Source organism: Schistocerca nitens, chromosome 2, assembly GCF_023898315.1.
Source record: "Schistocerca nitens isolate TAMUIC-IGC-003100 chromosome 2, iqSchNite1.1, whole genome shotgun sequence".
In the NCBI taxonomy this organism is placed as follows: Eukaryota; Metazoa; Arthropoda; class Insecta; order Orthoptera; family Acrididae; genus Schistocerca; species Schistocerca nitens.
The window spans coordinates 22,611,675-22,630,787 of NC_064615.1; the positions used below are offsets into that span (position 1 = coordinate 22,611,675).

A 19,113-nucleotide genomic window follows, 5' to 3' on the forward strand; every position below is an offset into this window, starting at 1 on the left:
CAGATTGAAAATACTAAGGCAGCACGGGCAATGTACAGGGAGAGAAAGGTAATCTGCAAATTGCACAGAAGCTAGCCTGTAGATGTTAAGAGCTATAATTATAACAATTTCGTGTGGCTTACTGCTCTGGTGAAAGTCTTTCAATTGTATACCATATCGGCGACTTGTAGTCTTCAGTTATTCGACCGGGGGAAGGGCACCTACAATGTAGCATGATCCGGTTCATGTGACTTTACCGGGGAGTTCTTACATCCTTGAGAGACGAAGACTTGGTTGAAAAGTAGACCGAAAATCCGTCGTCCCTCCAGGACTCGATCCCGCGATCTCTCGGTGTCCAGACACGCGCTTTATCGATCTTTTTTTTTCTTTTTTCGATTATATCTTTCTGTTGCTTCGTCACTTGTCGTTAGCATTTTTAAGTGAATGTCGCATGACACGTCTCAGATTTCGTCGATGAAAACTTCACTCGGTTTTTTAGTGTAGACGATGGACAGCAGTGTGCGATTTGCAGGGGGGGGGGATGGGGGATCCCCCCCCCCCCCTCTGCATCAGACCATCCCCTCCTCTGGTTTTAGTATATGCAGCCCAACCTGGGATGTTTAATTTCCCACGCACTGGAGTAAAACTTTACATATAATTTAAATTTGTGGAGCCTAACACTGAAAGTTTTTAGTAAGTCTTACTATTAATACTATTAATATGTTTCAGTTTTCTAACATCAGAATAAGTACAGCTTTTCACAAATGGGCCTCTACTTTTTGAATTCCTCTCGTATACCTGTATGTAGATGATTTTGTAAATAAGCTTTACCTATAATGTACTTTTAAAGATATAACAAGGGATGGCTTTTCTGATAGTGCATACGCGTGAATAGTGAGTTTCGGCATTAACATCTATTTATAAATAGCTGTTTAACCATGCGTAACGCCACGGTCCAAGCTAGTAACATATATAATTCTACTAACCCCCTAAGACATCACCCCCACTGGTAAAAGCTCAAATCGCACCCTGATGGACAGGCCCCTGACGGAACCACAATGACTACCGTTCCGATTTCTGTTGGACCACCAGGCCCGAGAGTAAGAGAGAAGGACACGAAAAGGAGATAGTAATGAAAAAAATAACGAATGACATAGATTGTTAGTGTATCTGCATATTGAGTGAGTAGTCAAACAGCTAGGAAGGAATGTGGAAAGGAATTATGGTTCAGAGACAAGAAATAAAACTTCATTGTTTGCTGACGACACTAGTAGTGAAAACTGACACGGGGAAACTGCACAGTAATGCAAGCAAAATCTTTCCACTACGTGGTTACGAAACGAGCCATTTGCTAGATATTTGCAAATGTTTCGTTGTGTGTCGCAACTGACTTCAGTAGGAAATCTGGCACACCTAAGTACAATTGTATTTGAAGCGGAACTTTTCGGTCAAGTCCCCATTTAATTCGTTTTAAATGTCATTTATGTCCCGTGGTTGAAGAATGCGGTACATGCCTGTTGGGACACTAGCGTATTTTGCTGCCTATGTAAGACATTCGATGCAGCAGTATGGTCCATGTTTACTGGAACGGCTATCGCTTCTAGAAACATATGCTTCCACATATGTTAATTTAAGCTGTTAACGATACACCGTGTATATTACGTGCCCGTTAAAGTTCAGGTTGTGTCCGCTGAAGACCGTGCGATGTGTAAGTGGGTATGGCATGTGACTTTCGATACGTAGTGGTAAGGAGAATGCATCTAGATCCATTTGTAAATAATTTCGCTATATCTTGTGAAACATTCCATCGATCTTTCATTACATTTACAACTTATATTGAAACACTGTATCCAGGCCAGTTCCAAAGAATTTTGTATTTTTGATTTCTATTCTATTTTGGTATGTTTTTATTTTGCAGCTGTACTTGAAATGACGAGATGTGCTTAATGAAATAATACCACATCAACTGAGGTGCCACATTCTTTAGGGGACGGGCACTTTCTTGGGGCAATGTCCTGTCAACGTTGTGAGTTTTCGATCCGAGAGCGCTGAGATTTTCTGTAGTCATTTGGTAGGAGCCCAGTGTGGAAGGGCGTCGTGAGCGGAGGTAGAGAAAATATAGAGTGTATCAAAGTTATATTAATTATTATTGAAGTATCCTCGTCCTGAGGAGTGATCTAAGACACTTTGAAAGAATTACTGTTTATTAACAAAACAGAACTCAAATATGATGCTCCTGGATGAATATCTACATAACTACATACAGCAGAAATGACTCTTCTGTGACGTTGTCTGTGATGTGCCTACAGAACGATAGCCGTAGTACGTGGTAGTCTGATGTAACTGTCAGAAAATTCACGGGGGATAATCCAGGGTGACAGTAACCAGGCTAAAAATAGTTTTGTGAAGGAAATTACGAGTCTGACTGTAAATTAAAGTGTTTTTATGATGTTACTGTGACTTTAATTGTTAGTGCCATTACTTAATTATTACATGCAACCAAATACACTATGCAGGATGAATCCGTGACGATGGATAAGGGTATATGTATCAATTTGAGTAACGGAGCCTCGTCTGGAAACAACCGAATCGAAAGTTAGAAGCGAAAGTCATTCTGATACCTCTGACAGTGGAACATACGCATCAGTACTGGTGTTGCAAGGATTTTGTGTAGGCAACTTCGTGAGGTGATATTATGGACCAAAATAAGGAAAAAAGTACAGTAAACATGGGCTCTAAAATGCGTACCTTAAGAGCTGTGAACACTTGATCATCTTCGACACTGTGAAACACTTGTCTTCTACTCCAGATCTTTGGTTTCTGTACTATTGGAGGAGGTAGTACGGACCAAAACAAAAACAGTCCAGTAAATATGGGCTCTAAAGTGCACATCATAAGAGCTATGAGCACCTTTTCATCTTCGCTAATGTGGAGGACATCTCACCTACCCGACAAGTGCTGTTAATGAAACTTCCTGTTAGATTAAAACTGTGTGCCGTACCGAGACTCGAACTCGGGACCTTTGCCTTTAGCGGGAAAGTGCTCTACCAACTGAGCTACCCAAGCACGACTCACGCCCCGTCCTCACAGCTTTACTTCTGCCAGTACCTCGTCTCCTACCTTCCAGAAGTACCTGGTAAAGCTGTGAGGACGGGGCGTGAGTCGTGCTTGGGTAGCTCAGTTGGTAGAGCACTTGCCCGCGAATGGCGAAGGTCCCGAGTTCGAGTCTCGGTACGGCACACAGTTTTAATCTGGCAGGAAGTTTCATATCAGCGCACACTCCGCTGCAGAGTGAAAATCTCATTCAAGTCCTGTTAATGTTTGCATTTGAGAGCCCATGTTTACTAGACTTCTTTCTTTTTTCGGTTTATACTACGAGGACTGTTCGGAAAGCAAAGCCCAATCGGGCGCGAAATGAAAACCACAGTGAAAATCAAAAATATTTTGTTTGCAATCGTTAGCTACATCTTACATACTCGCCGCTCCGACTGAGACACTTGTACCAACTTGCCAGTTGTGGGGCGACGTGTTTTTTTTCTTTTAAATTGAAAATTGTTCGTTTGATGTTTAAAATGTTTGTTTGTTGAATCAGTTTCTGGCTATTAGAATGTTGTTAATGCTGTCTTTCGCCGTTCTCAACACTGGCTCTCTATTTACTTTTTAGGCACCCAGAAAGTGATTTAACAAAACGTGAAGCCTGTAATTAGAGTTCCTAGTGCCCACTTCATCTGAGAATCCCATTATAGCTGCAGCTTATAGCTCTGTGGAATTAGGAGATTGTCCGGGATTTATAATCAAAAACGATTTTCCAAAATAGTTGAGTATATTCTCAAAGTCACAAATAAAAACACACAAGTATCCCTACAACCTAACTAACAGAGCAGTTCAGAGTCTAATGAGCTACAAATGTCCGAATTAAATGTTAACAAGAATGCTCGCCATAATTTGATGAGAATATTTCATCAAACGCCACGCTAAATTATTGGTAGAATGTCTGTCCCGCGACGGCACGTGAAAATACGACAATACGCAAACTGAAGCTAGATAATGTAAATCATCCCAGAATTAACACCTCACTTGAAATGATTTCCTGGTTCCGCGCATCACGAGTAACTGAATACGGCATCCGAGGCTGTTAGTAGCAGTGATACCGACGCGACGCGACTGCCGACACAGATGACGTGTTATTCAGCGTCTGGAGAGAACTGGGGCCTTTTTTCCTCGCGCAGCGTTCTTATATATAAAGCCGGGGTGCGGACGGCTAAGGGAACGCCTGATCAAATAGGCTCTCCCGACTAGCCGCTGGGCTAGTAACGCACCACTTCAAGTTACATAATAAATTATAGCTTCTCTTGATGATGGCCGAATAAGCTCTTAATTTAAAGGTGCATTCAGCACGCAGGTAAGTATTGATAATAAAATTTTGACGTGGCTAACTTAAATATTTTGGGCGAGAGAATTAATTTAATTGCACTGCACGCAGCAGATGAGCTCTGAACTGTCCCTTTTGAGATCCGCTATCGCTATAATTTTATAGGTATTCAAAAGAAACTTTCCACATCTTCATAGTCATAGCGGACCTCCAACCTATTTAAATCTAAACATCCTAGCCTTATTTACTAGCCTACTTAATCTATCTTGCTTCCTTCAGTTTTGAGACGAAAACCACAAAATCATGAATTTCCACTAAAATCTTAATTTGTGAAATCCAAAGTACTGTTTTTATTAAATCATTATGAAAGATGAATCTAAATATAAATTTTGAAGTCTCTAGCTCTTTTCTGTTGCGCCAATGATTTTTACAGAAAAACGTCCAAATCTCGAAAATGGCTAAAGTTATCGAACTGATATTTAACACATATTAATTTAGTAATACTTCTGACATGCTAGAAAAGTTTTAGGTCATTTGCTTGATTTATAAGGTATTGCGCAACATTTATGACGTCAGAGCTAGTTACAGCAGACTGGCTGGCACACAATGGAAACTGATGTGAATTTACTACAGCCTGAGTAGGCTGCTTCCCTACACAGTATCCTCGTCATGGAAGGCAACCGCCTGTTTTTTCTGCTAATTCTCTACGCTAATATGCAAATTCTTGACTCTGTAAAAATATTGTCGTGGTAGCTAGTGGTTCATGCGAGCAGTCCGGGCTGTGTGGTGGGTGATCAGACACTTCCCATCGAAAATGCTACAGGAACGTCGTTATTGCCCCTTTAGTTTGCGGCCGAGAACTGTCATGACATGTCTGACGGTTACGTTGTGTGGGCTGCATGAAATCAAGCGAAGTCTCTCACGGGCACTCATGTATGGCGGGAGACACTACTTTATAGGTATCTTTACGTACTCAACTGCTGTTTGTGTATGAGAAATCGGTTGGAAACTTTCCTCATGTCAGCACGTTGTAGGTGTCGCCACCGGCGCCAACCTTGTGTGAATGCTCTGAAAAGCTAATAATTTGCATATCACAGCATCTTCTTCCTGTCGGTTAAATATCGCGTCTGTAGCACGTCATCTTCGTGGTGCAGCAATTTGAATGGCCAGTAGTGTACTTTCCGAGTAGCTGTCCGCCACCTCGGAAAGTTGCCTATCCTACAATCTGGCAACAGTAGTGCCGTTATATGCATTCTACTGTCAGAGGTACATGCACGATTTTCGCCTATAATTGCTCATTCGGTAATATCCGGATCAGGGACCAATACCTCAGATCGACACCTTTACCATTCTCAAATATCCCTGAAAGTTTGTAACATCAACGCGGAAACATCTGGTATAACTTATTAATTTACACTGAACATTGCATTAAATAGCAATAAAAAAGGGGAAGGACGACATGGGATTGGTAGCAGACACACGGTCACATCTTTTAACCTTCCCTCGTTCTCCTGTCTGTAACTTCCTCATCCCCAGCTAAATATTTTCCAATCATCTTTAATTCAAATTTGCGAATGCCAAATGAAAATTATTAGCGTTATGAGAGGGAGGGGAGCGTTACATACAGAAATTACTTCCTCGAAGCAAACAGCTTGATGGTAATGATGCCTTTCTTCGTACTACGACAGTAGCCTGAAATACCCTCCCTGAAGGGTAGTACGTTCCTGTTTGGGAAAGTGTGGCCCGTGGGAAAGAGGGCACCACCAGATGTTGTACAGACCCTAATGAAGAGAGACGCCAGCCGATGCCGCTGCCTCGGTCGTGAAGCAGCTATTTACAGTTAGTCCGGACATCGTGGTACACCACTGGCCGCGCAGAGGCGCTGCATCCAGGGCCGCGGCTGGCTTTACGAGCGCCCCCGGCCGGTCCTAATGGTAACCAGGTGTGGCGGCTCAAATTGGACTTTACTCCGCAATCAGCGGCCGCTGCTTAAGTCGCCGGCCAGCGGCACAAGTTTTAATGAAGCTGTCAGTGGGTCGCGGGGCGCCGCCGCCGCCGCCGCCGCCACAGTCCGCTCCGGAGGCGCCAATCATTGACACGCCTGACATCCCGTCGCGGATTCTGTGGCTGCCGGCTGACAACCATTTTCCGGAGTTCCGGCGCCACCAATCCGATAAATTATATACGCGTAGGAGTTTCTGTTGTGAAGATTATGCCAGTTCCAGATTCTCAGTACTGATCCCAACAAATGTAGACTTCCCTGCGAAACACAGGTTCATTACCTGTTAAAACGTCAGCTGAACCACTTACTTACACTGTAACAAACACTAAAATTGACACGTTTCTAAGGTCAAGACTTCATCATCAGCATTGAACAGAAGAATTTCTTGACCTTCGAAGTGTATAAATTTAAATTTCTTACACTGCAAACAAGTGGCTGAGCTGAAATATTAACACTATTGTAACAACCACGACCTCTTATCCGTTATAGGTAATTAAGAATAATTCATACAGTATCGGAAAGGTAGAAACCTTTAGTGACTGGGGAAAAAGAAAAACACAAAAGGAGTCCCACGAAGTTCAATTTTGGGTCCACTCCTGTTCTTTATATGCGTGAATGACCTTCCACATAAAATTCAACAAGCGAAGTTGGTGCTTTCTGCAAACGGTACTAGTGTTAAAATAACTCACATTAGAGAGAATTATTAATTCGTTCTCTCGAAATGAACTCTTCCTAAAATTTCAAGTAACAGAATACATTCCATTCTGTACAAAAAAAAACGTAGATTCATACCAACAATTAATATAGGACATGAGCAGTAATCAGTAAATAGGGTAGAATATTCTAAATTTTTGGGTGCAGATACTGATGAAAACTTGAAATGGAAGAAGCAGATTACTGAGTCTCTCAAACACCTAAGTTCATCTACTTTTGCCAAGCCAGGTGGCGCAGTGGCTATCACACTGGACTCGCATTTGGGAGGACGACGGTTCAATCCCGCGTCCGGCCATCCTGATTTAGGTTTTCCGTGATTTCCCATCCTCCCCAAAAACAATCCAAAAATCATCTACTTTTTATCTCGTAAAATTTTGTATCCTGGAAACAAACGTATCAGCCTCGTCTTCAATAAAATTCTTCAAGGTATCAGACCGCATCGTCATAATTTAAAATGCGCCAACGTTTCGGCCAGCGTTGCAGCTAGCCTTCATCAGGGCCTTACGTTAACTGCTAAATGAACACACTTGGTTCCTTAAATAGCTGCACGAGAAAACCGTGTCGTTACTTGATTGGCTGTAAAAGGAGGAGGAGGAGGGGTGAAAGGTATGCTTTATTGGTGTTTCCTTTATTATCTGTCATTGGCTGAAATAGCTGTTTTCTATTGGTCTTTATATTAATCCACCCCATTGGAGGAGACGGACGAATAGCGAACAGGTGATGGCTATGACGTCACACTGTTTCCGTGCTGTCCAGAAGCCGGCTGCGGCGTGCCATTGCTTTGTGTGCTCGCGACCACCACTGCGGCCCTCCGCGCGTCCGCATGGGCCGCCACGGCTCTGCCGCCGCTCCGTAGCCCTGCTATTGCAGGCAGCCAAGACCTCGGAAGCTTGTACCCGTCCTCTCTATTCATGTTGGCGGGTCTTTTGGCTATTTCTATCGCCTCTCTAATCTTTCTTTTGAAAGTGAGAGGCTGTTTCGCCAGGACGCGGGCTTCTTGAAAAAATATTGGTTTCCCGCACTCGTCTCGGTGTTCCGCCACTGCTGACTTAGTGTGTTGTTTCAGGCGGATATATCTTTCATGTTCCGAGAGCCTTGTGCTAATCGGACGTCCCGTCTCACCTATGTAGACTAATCCACACGCACAACCAATTTCATACACGCCAGCTGTGTGTAGTTTGTCAACTGCATCCTTGGTAGAACCAAGCATGTCTGATATTTTGTTTCTGCTTCGGAAAATTGGTTTGATGTCAGCTTTTCGTAGAATTCTGCCAAAAGGCCGCGGAAGCCTACGCTTACATTTAACCAACCTGTATGGGCAGGAAATCCACGGAAACATCAAGAAGTTAGAAGCACTGCGTTTAAAAAGATGTAAACTGCTGAATGACCTTGCTTTTTTGAAGAGATGCAGAGACACGAGTGTTGTGCCGTATTCTTTGCGGTTGACGTCTCACATAAAAACGAACAAGGCGAGGAATATCTGTGTTAAAGCCAGTAAAGCATTGCTACGGGAAAGGATCCGCCACATCCGCATAAGTCTCGATGCTCACAACAGGAATTTGTGTGATCTGCACCTATTTCTGGCCGGAAAACTTCAGATGGAAGACTGGGATAAAGTCGACAGGTTAACCTTTCAGCAAGCATCAAGGACCAGCAATAGTATTACTAAGCGCCAGATGAGAAAGTACGACAAACTACAACAGAAAGCCACGGACGAAACATTGACGCTGGACAGGCGACGGACAGTGGTCAACCTCTCCAGCCACACCTTGAGCGAAGCAACCACAGCAATTCTGGCCAAGGGGATGAATTTCGCAGTCGCACCTAAGCGAGTTCCAAAAGAAGATATCATAGAATCCGTAGAGGCTTCGGTACGTCATCTGCCACAGGCCGAGGCGGAGAAGATCCGGCAGGAAACGGTCAGAGTTCTGAATAAAGCAAAGCCACCGAAGCAAAACATCAACGCTGAGGAATACCATGCCATCAAGGAACTCAGGGACAACCCCCACTTAGTAGTGGTACAGGCAGATAAGGGCAACGCCACTGTAGTCTTGGACACAACTGATTACAACAAACGAATGGAAGATATTCTCGCAGAACCTATCTACAAGAAACTTCAGGGAGATCCGACGGCCAAGGTAATCAAAACGACGCAGGCACTGCTCAAGCACTCTAGAATCAACTTCGACAAGGCCAGAAGATTCATCCCGCAAGTGACACAGGCACCAAGGATATATGGTGTACCGAAGGTACACAAAACCGACTTCCCCTTAAGGCCCATAGTAAACAGTATAAATTCGCCGACCTACTACCTAGCGAAAGAACTGGCACCTAGGCTCCGACACCTAGTGCAGCAAACCGAGTCCTACGTTAAGGATTCCACTCACTTCGTGTCTCTCCTAAAGAAAATGCGTGTTACGGACCAAGATCTGATGGTTAGTTTCGACGTCAAATCCCTATTCACGAATGTCCCAGTGTCAGATACTGTGAACATCCTAGAAGAACGCGTGGCACCTGATATATGTGAGCTTGTGCGCCACTGTCTGACGACCACCTATTTCAAGCGGAGAGGTCAATTTTATGAACAAACTGACGGTGTAGCTATGGGCTCACCCCTATCGCCTATCGCAGCAGAAATTTTCATGGAGGCATTTGAGGAAACAGCCCTCCAGTCCGCACCATTATGTCCAAATTGTTGGCTTCGCTATGTCGATGATACTTTCGTCATCTGGCCCCACGGAGAAGAGGAGTTACAGAACTTCCACAAGCACCTTAACCAACAGCATAGGAAAATTCAGTTTACAATGGAAACAGAGAAGAATGGGGTGCTGCCTTTTCTCGACGTGGAAGTTTATCGAAAACCTGATGGTAAACTTGGCCACAAAGTGTACAGGAAACCAACCAATACGGACAGGTACCTTCACGCCTCCTCCCACCATCACCCCACGCAGAAGAAGTCCGCCCTGTACACGCTAACGAAGAGAGCGTACAGGATAAGCGACGAAGAACATCTGAAGACAGAACTTGAACGCCTCAGGTCCGTCTTCGGAACTAATGGCTATGGGAAGCAGATGATAGACAGCACCATGTCGACAAGAGAGAAGACTAATAGGGAAGAGGAGAAGGAGGCACAGAGCATTGCTGTGTTACCATATGTACAAGGGGTCACCGAACGTATTGGCAAAATTCTACGAAAAGCTGACATCAAACCAATTTTCCGAAGCAGAAACAAAATATCAGACATGCTCGGTTCTACCAAGGATGCAGTTGACAAACTACACACAGCTGGCGTGTATGAAATTGGTTGTGCGTGTGGATTAGTCTACATAGGTGAGACGGGACGTCCGATTAGCACAAGGCTCTCGGAACATGAAAGATATATCCGCCTGAAACAACACACTAAGTCAGCAGTGGCGGAACACCGAGACGAGTGCGGGAAACCAATATTTTTTCAAGAAGCCCGCGTCCTGGCGAAACAGCCTCTCACTTTCAAAAGAAAGATTAGAGAGGCGATAGAAATAGCCAAAAGACCCGCCAACATGAATAGAGAGGACGGGTACAAGCTTCCGAGGTCTTGGCTGCCTGCAATAGCAGGGCTACGGAGCGGCGGCAGAGCCGTGGCGGCCCATGCGGACGCGCGGAGGGCCGCAGTGGTGGTCGCGAGCACACAAAGCAATGGCACGCCGCAGCCGGCTTCTGGACAGCACGGAAACAGTGTGACGTCACAGCCATCACCTGTTCGCTATTCGTCCGTCTCCTCCAATGGGGTGGATTAATATAAAGACCAATAGAAAACAGCTATTTCAGCCAATGACAGATAATAAAGGAAACACCAATAAAGCATACCTTTCACCCCTCCTCCTCCTCCTTTTACAGCCAATCAAGTAACGACACGGTTTTCTCGTGCAGCTATTTAAGGAACCAAGTGTGTTCATTTAGCAGTTAACGTAAGGCCCTGATGAAGGCTAGCTGCAACGCTGGCCGAAACGTTGGCGCATTTTAAATTATGACGATGCGGTCTGATACCCTGAAGAATTTTATTGAAGAAGACAACGGCCGCGGAAGCCTACGCTTACATTTAACCAACCTGTATGGGCAGGAAATCCACGGAAACATCAAGAAGTTAGAAGCACTGCGTTTAAAAAGATGTAAACTGCTGAATGACCTTGCTTTTTTGAAGAGATGCAGAGACACGAGTGTTGTGCCGTATTCTTTGCGGTTGACGTCTCACATAAAAACGAACAAGGCGAGGAATATCTGTGTTAAAGCCAGTAAAGCATTGCTACGGGAAAGGATCCGCCACATCCGCATAAGTCTCGATGCTCACAACAGGAATTTGTGTGATCTGCACCTATTTCTGGCAGGAAAACTTCAGATGGAAGACTGGGATAAAGTCGACAGGTTAATCTTTCAGCAAGCATCAAGGACCAGCAATAGTATTACTAAGCGCCAGATGAGAAAGTACGACAAACTACAACAGAAAGCCACGGACGAAACATTGACGCTGGACAGGCGACGGACAGTGGTCAACCTCTCCAGCCACACCTTGAGCGAAGCAACCACAGCAATTCTGGCCAAGGGGATGAATTTCGCAGTCGCACCTAAGCGAGTTCCAAAAGAAGATATCATAGAATCCGTAGAGGCTTCGGTACGTCATCTGCCACAGGCCGAGGCGGAGAAGATCCGGCAGGAAACGGTCAGAGTTCTGAATAAAGCAAAGCCACCGAAGCAAAACATCAACGCTGAGGAATACCATGCCATCAAGGAACTCAGGGACAACCCCCACTTAGTAGTGGTACAGGCAGATAAGGGCAACGCCACTGTAGTCTTGGACACAACTGATTACAACAAACGAATGGAAGATATTCTCGCAGATCCTATCTACAAGAAACTTCAGGGAGATCCGACGGCCAAGGTAATCAAAACGACGCAGGCACTGCTCAAGCACTCTAGAATCAACTTCGACAAGGCCAGAAGATTCATCCCGCAAGTGACACAGGCACCAAGGATATATGGTGTACCGAAGGTACACAAAACCGACTTCCCCTTAAGGCCCATAGTAAACAGTATAAATTCGCCGACCTACTACCTAGCGAAAGAACTGGCACCTAGGCTCCGACACCTAGTGCAGCAAACCGAGTCCTACGTTAAGGATTCCACTCACTTCGTGTCTCTCCTAAAGAAAATGCGTGTTACGGACCAAGATCTGATGGTTAGTTTCGACGTCAAATCCCTATTCACGAATGTCCCAGTGTCAGATACTGTGAACATCCTAGAAGAACGCGTGGCACCTGATATATGTGAGCTTGTGCGCCACTGTCTGACGACCACCTATTTCAAGTGGAGAGGTCAATTTTATGAACAAACTGACGGTGTAGCTATGGGCTCACCCCTATCGCCTATCGCAGCAGAAATTTTCATGGAGGCATTTGAGGAAACAGCCCTCCAGTCCGCACCATTACGTCCAAATTGTTGGCTTCGCTATGTCGATGATACTTTCGTCATCTGGCCCCACGGAGAAGAGGAGTTACAGAACTTCCACAAGCACCTTAACCAACAGCATAGGAAAATTCAGTTTACAATGGAAACAGAGAAGAATGGGGTGCTGCCTTTTCTCGACGTGGAAGTTTATCGAAAACCTGATGGTAAACTTGGCCACAAAGTGTACAGGAAACCAACCAATACGGACAGGTACCTTCACGCCTCCTCCCACCATCACCCCACGCAGAAGAAGTCCGCCCTGTACACGCTAACGAATAGAGCGTACAGGATAAGCGACGAAGAACATCTGAAGACAGAACTTGAACGCCTCAGGTCCATCTTCGGAACTAATGGCTATGGGAAGCAGATGATAGACAGCACCATGTCGACAAGAGAGAAGACTAATAGGGAAGAGGAGAAGGAGGCACAGAGCATTGCTGTGTTACCATATGTACAAGGGGTCACCGAACGTATTGGCAAAATTCTACGAAAAGCTGACATCAAACCAATTTTCCGAAGCAGAAACAAAATATCAGACATGCTCGGTTCTACCAAGGATGCAGTTGACAAACTACACACAGCTGGCGTGTATGAAATTGGTTGTGCGTGTGGATTAGTCTACATAGGTGAGACGGGACGTCCGATTAGCACAAGGCTCTCGGAACATGAAAGATATATCCGCCTGAAACAACACACTAAGTCAGCAGTGGCGGAACACCGAGACGAGTGCGGGAAACCAATATTTATTCAAGAAGCCCGCGTCCTGGCGAAACAGCCGCTCACTTTCAAAAGAAAGATTAGAGAGGCGATAGAAATAGCCAAAAGACCCGCCAACATGAATAGAGAGGACGGGTACAAGCTTCCGAGGTCTTGGCTGCCTGCAATAGCAGGGCTACGGAGCGGCGGCAGAGCCGTGGCGGCCCATGCGGACGCGCGGAGGGCCGCAGTGGTGGTCGCGAGCACACAAAGCAATGGCACGCCGCAGCCGGCTTCTGGACAGCATGGAAACAGTGTGACGTCATAGCCATCACCTGTTCGCTATTCGTCCGTCTCCTCCAATGGGGTGGATTAATATAAAGACCAATAGAAAACAGCTATTTCAGCCAATGACAGATAATAAAGGAAACACCAATAAAGCATACCTTTCACCCCTCCTCCTCCTCCTTTTACAGCCAATCAAGTAACGACACGGTTTTCTCGTGCAGCTATTTAAGGAACCAAGTGTGTTCATTTAGCAGTTAACGTAAGGCCCTGATGAAGGCTAGCTGCAACGCTGGCCGAAACGTTGGCGCATTTTAAATTATGACGATGCGGTCTGATACCCTGAAGAATTTTATTGAAGAAGACAACGGCCGCGGAAGCCTACGCTTACATTTAACCAACCTGTATGGGCAGGAAATCCACGGAAACATCAAGAAGTTAGAAGCACTGCGTTTAAAAAGATGTAAACTGCTGAATGACCTTGCTTTTTTGAAGAGATGCAGAGACACGAGTGTTGTGCCGTATTCTTTGCGGTTGACGTCTCACATAAAAACGAACAAGGCGAGGAATATCTGTGTTAAAGCCAGTAAAGCATTGCTACGGGAAAGGATCCGCCACATCCGCATAAGTCTCGATGCTCACAACAGGAATTTGTGTGATCTGCACCTATTTCTGGCCGGAAAACTTCAGATGGAAGACTGGGATAAAGTCGACAGGTTAACCTTTCAGCAAGCATCAAGGACCAGCAATAGTATTACTAAGCGCCAGATGAGAAAGTACGACAAACTACAACAGAAAGCCACGGACGAAACATTGACGCTGGACAGGCGACGGACAGTGGTCAACCTCTCCAGCCACACCTTGAGCGAAGCAACCACAGCAATTCTGGCCAAGGGGATGAATTTCGCAGTCGCACCTAAGCGAGTTCCAAAAGAAGATATCATAGAATCCGTAGAGGCTTCGGTACGTCATCTGCCACAGGCCGAGGCGGAGAAGATCCGGCAGGAAACGGTCAGAGTTCTGAATAAAGCAAAGCCACCGAAGCAAAACATCAACGCTGAGGAATACCATGCCATCAAGGAACTCAGGGACAACCCCCACTTAGTAGTGGTACAGGCAGATAAGGGCAACGCCACTGTAGTCTTGGACACAACTGATTACAACAAACGAATGGAAGATATTCTCGCAGAACCTATCTACAAGAAACTTCAGGGAGATCCGACGGCCAAGGTAATCAAAACGACGCAGGCACTGCTCAAGCACTCTAGAATCAACTTCGACAAGGCCAGAAGATTCATCCCGCAAGTGACACAGGCACCAAGGATATATGGTGTACCGAAGGTACACAAAACCGACTTCCCCTTAAGGCCCATAGTAAACAGTATAAATTCGCCGACCTACTACCTAGCGAAAGAACTGGCACCTAGGCTCCGACACCTAGTGCAGCAAACCGAGTCCTACGTTAAGGATTCCACTCACTTCGTGTCTCTCCTAAAGAAAATGCGTGTTACGGACCAAGATCTGATGGTTAGTTTCGACGTCAAATCCCTATTCACGAATGTCCCAGTGTCAGATACTGTGAACATCCTAGAAGAACGCGTGGCACCTGATATATGTGAGCTTGTGCGCCACTGTCTGACGACCACCTATTTCAAGTGGAGAGGTCAATTTTATGAACAAACTGACGGTGTAGCTATGGGCTCACCCCTATCGCCTATCGCAGCAGAAATTTTCATGGAGGCATTTGAGGAAACAGCCCTCCAGTCCGCACCATTACGTCCAAATTGTTGGCTTCGCTATGTCGATGATACTTTCGTCATCTGGCCCCACGGAGAAGAGGAGTTACAGAACTTCCACAAGCACCTTAACCAACAGCATAGGAAAATTCAGTTTACAATGGAAACAGAGAAGAATGGGGTGCTGCCTTTTCTCGACGTGGAAGTTTATCGAAAACCTGATGGTAAACTTGGCCACAAAGTGTACAGGAAACCAACCAATACGGACAGGTACCTTCACGCCTCCTCCCACCATCACCCCACGCAGAAGAAGTCCGCCCTGTACACGCTAACGAAGAGAGCGTACAGGATAAGCGACGAAGAACATCTGAAGACAGAACTTGAACGCCTCAGGTCCATCTTCGGAACTAATGGCTATGGGAAGCAGATGATAGACAGCACCATGTCGACAAGAGAGAAGACTAATAGGGAAGAGGAGAAGGAGGCACAGAGCATTGCTGTGTTACCATATGTACAAGGGGTCACCGAACGTATTGGCAAAATTCTACGAAAAGCTGACATCAAACCAATTTTCCGAAGCAGAAACAAAATATCAGACATGCTCGGTTCTACCAAGGATGCAGTTGACAAACTACACACAGCTGGCGTGTATGAAATTGGTTGTGCGTGTGGATTAGTCTACATAGGTGAGACGGGACGTCCGATTAGCACAAGGCTCTCGGAACATGAAAGATATATCCGCCTGAAACAACACACTAAGTCAGCAGTGGCGGAACACCGAGACGAGTGCGGGAAACCAATATTTTTTCAAGAAGCCCGCGTCCTGGCGAAACAGCCTCTCACTTTCAAAAGAAAGATTAGAGAGGCGATAGAAATAGCCAAAAGACCCGCCAACATGAATAGAGAGGACGGGTACAAGCTTCCGAGGTCTTGGCTGCCTGCAATAGCAGGGCTACGGAGCGGCGGCAGAGCCGTGGCGGCCCATGCGGACGCGCGGAGGGCCGCAGTGGTGGTCGCGAGCACACAAAGCAATGGCACGCCGCAGCCGGCTTCTGGACAGCATGGAAACAGTGTGACGTCATAGCCATCACCTGTTCGCTATTCGTCCGTCTCCTCCAATGGGGTGGATTAATATAAAGACCAATAGAAAACAGCTATTTCAGCCAATGACAGATAATAAAGGAAACACCAATAAAGCATACCTTTCACCCCTCCTCCTCCTCCTTTTACAGCCAATCAAGTAACGACACGGTTTTCTCGTGCAGCTATTTAAGGAACCAAGTGTGTTCATTTAGCAGTTAACGTAAGGCCCTGATGAAGGCTAGCTGCAACGCTGGCCGAAACGTTGGCGCATTTTAAATTATGACGATGCGGTCTGATACCCTGAAGAATTTTATTGAAGAAGACAACGGCCGCGGAAGCCTACGCTTACATTTAACCAACCTGTATGGGCAGGAAATCCACGGAAACATCAAGAAGTTAGAAGCACTGCGTTTAAAAAGATGTAAACTGCTGAATGACCTTGCTTTTTTGAAGAGATGCAGAGACACGAGTGTTGTGCCGTATTCTTTGCGGTTGACGTCTCACATAAAAACGAACAAGGCGAGGAATATCTGTGTTAAAGCCAGTAAAGCATTGCTACGGGAAAGGATCCGCCACATCCGCATAAGTCTCGATGCTCACAACAGGAATTTGTGTGATCTGCACCTATTTCTGGCCGGAAAACTTCAGATGGAAGACTGGGATAAAGTCGACAGGTTAACCTTTCAGCAAGCATCAAGGACCAGCAATAGTATTACTAAGCGCCAGATGAGAAAGTACGACAAACTACAACAGAAAGCCACGGACGAAACATTGACGCTGGACAGGCGACGGACAGTGGTCAACCTCTCCAGCCACACCTTGAGCGAAGCAACCACAGCAATTCTGGCCAAGGGGATGAATTTCGCAGTCGCACCTAAGCGAGTTCCAAAAGAAGATATCATAGAATCCGTAGAGGCTTCGGTACGTCATCTGCCACAGGCCGAGGCGGAGAAGATCCGGCAGGAAACGGTCAGAGTTCTGAATAAAGCAAAGCCACCGAAGCAAAACATCAACGCTGAGGAATACCATGCCATCAAGGAACTCAGGGACAACCCCCACTTAGTAGTGGTACAGGCAGATAAGGGCAACGCCACTGTAGTCTTGGACACAACTGATTACAACAAACGAATGGAAGATATTCTCGCAGAACCTATCTACAAGAAACTTCAGGGAGATCCGACGGCCAAGGTAATCAAAACGACGCAGGCACTGCTCAAGCACTCTAGAATCAACTTCGACAAGGCCAGAAGATTCATCCCGCAAGTGACACAGGCACCAAGGATATATGGTGTACCGAAGGTACACAAAACCGACTTCCCCTTAAGGACCATAGTAAACAGTATAAATTCGCCGACCTACTACCTAGCGAAAGAACTGGCACCTAGGCTCCGACACCTAGTGCAGCAAACCGAGTCCTACGTTAAGGATTCCACTCACTTCGTGTCTCTCCTAAAGAAAATGCGTGTTACGGACCAAGATCTGATGGTTAGTTTCGACGTCAAATCCCTATTCACGAATGTCCCAGTGTCAGATACTGTGAACATCCTAGAAGAACGCGTGGCACCTGATATATGTGAGCTTGTGCGCCACTGTCTGACGACCACCTATTTCAAGTGGAGAGGTCAATTTTATGAACAAACTGACGGTGTAGCTATGGGCTCACCCCTATCGCCTATCGCAGCAGAAATTTTCATGGAGGCATTTGAGGAAACAGCCCTCCAGTCCGCACCATTACGTCCAAATTGTTGGCTTCGCTATGTCGATGATACTTTCGTCATCTGGCCCCACGGAGAAGAGGAGTTACAGAACTTCCACAAGCACCTTAACCAACAGCATAGGAAAATTCAGTTTACAATGGAAACAGAGAAGAATGGGGTGCTGCCTTTTCTCGACGTGGAAGTTTATCGAAAACCTGATGGTAAACTTGGCCACAAAGTGTACAGGAAACCAACCAATACGGACAGGTACCTTCACGCCTCCTCCCACCATCACCCCACGCAGAAGAAGTCCGCCCTGTACACGCTAACGAAGAGAGCGTACAGGATAAGCGACGAAGAACATCTGAAGACAGAACTTGAACGCCTCAGGTCCATCTTCGGAACTAATGGCTATGGGAAGCAGATGATAGACAGCACCATGTCGACAAGAGAGAAGACTAATAGGGAAGAGGAGAAGGAGGCACAGAGCATTGCTGTGTTACCATATGTACAAGGGGTCACCGAACGTATTGGCAAAATTCTACGAAAAGCTGACATCAAACCAATTTTCCGAAGCAGAAACAAAATATCAGACATGCTCGGTTCTACCAAGGATGCAGTTGACAAACTACACACAGCTGGCGTGTATGAAATTGGTTGTGCGTGTGGATTAGTCTACATAGGTGAGACGGGACGTCCGATTAGCACAAGGCTCTCGGAACATGAAAGATATATCCGCCTGAAACAACACACTAAGTCAGCAGTGGCGGAACACCGAGACGAGTGCGGGAAACCAATATTTTTTCAAGAAGCCCGCGTCCTGGCGAAACAGCCTCTCACTTTCAAAAGAAAGATTAGAGAGGCGATAGAAATAGCCAAAAGACCCGCCAACATGAATAGAGAGGACGGGTACAAGCTTCCGAGGTCTTGGCTGCCTGCAATAGCAGGGCTACGGAGCGGCGGCAGAGCCGTGGCGGCCCATACGGACGCGCGGAGGGCCGCAGTGGTGGTCGCGAGCACACAAAGCAATGGCACGCCGCAGCCGGCTTCTGGACAGCATGGAAACAG

General features: G+C 46.0%; 1 protein-coding gene across 1 annotated transcript in view; it reads left to right on the forward strand.

The window, feature by feature from the left end:
* The window catches only part of LOC126234226 (brain-specific angiogenesis inhibitor 1-associated protein 2-like), a 639,899-nt gene that overhangs the window by 333,345 nt on the left and 287,441 nt on the right, over positions 1–19,113 (forward strand). The window lies entirely within an intron of this gene.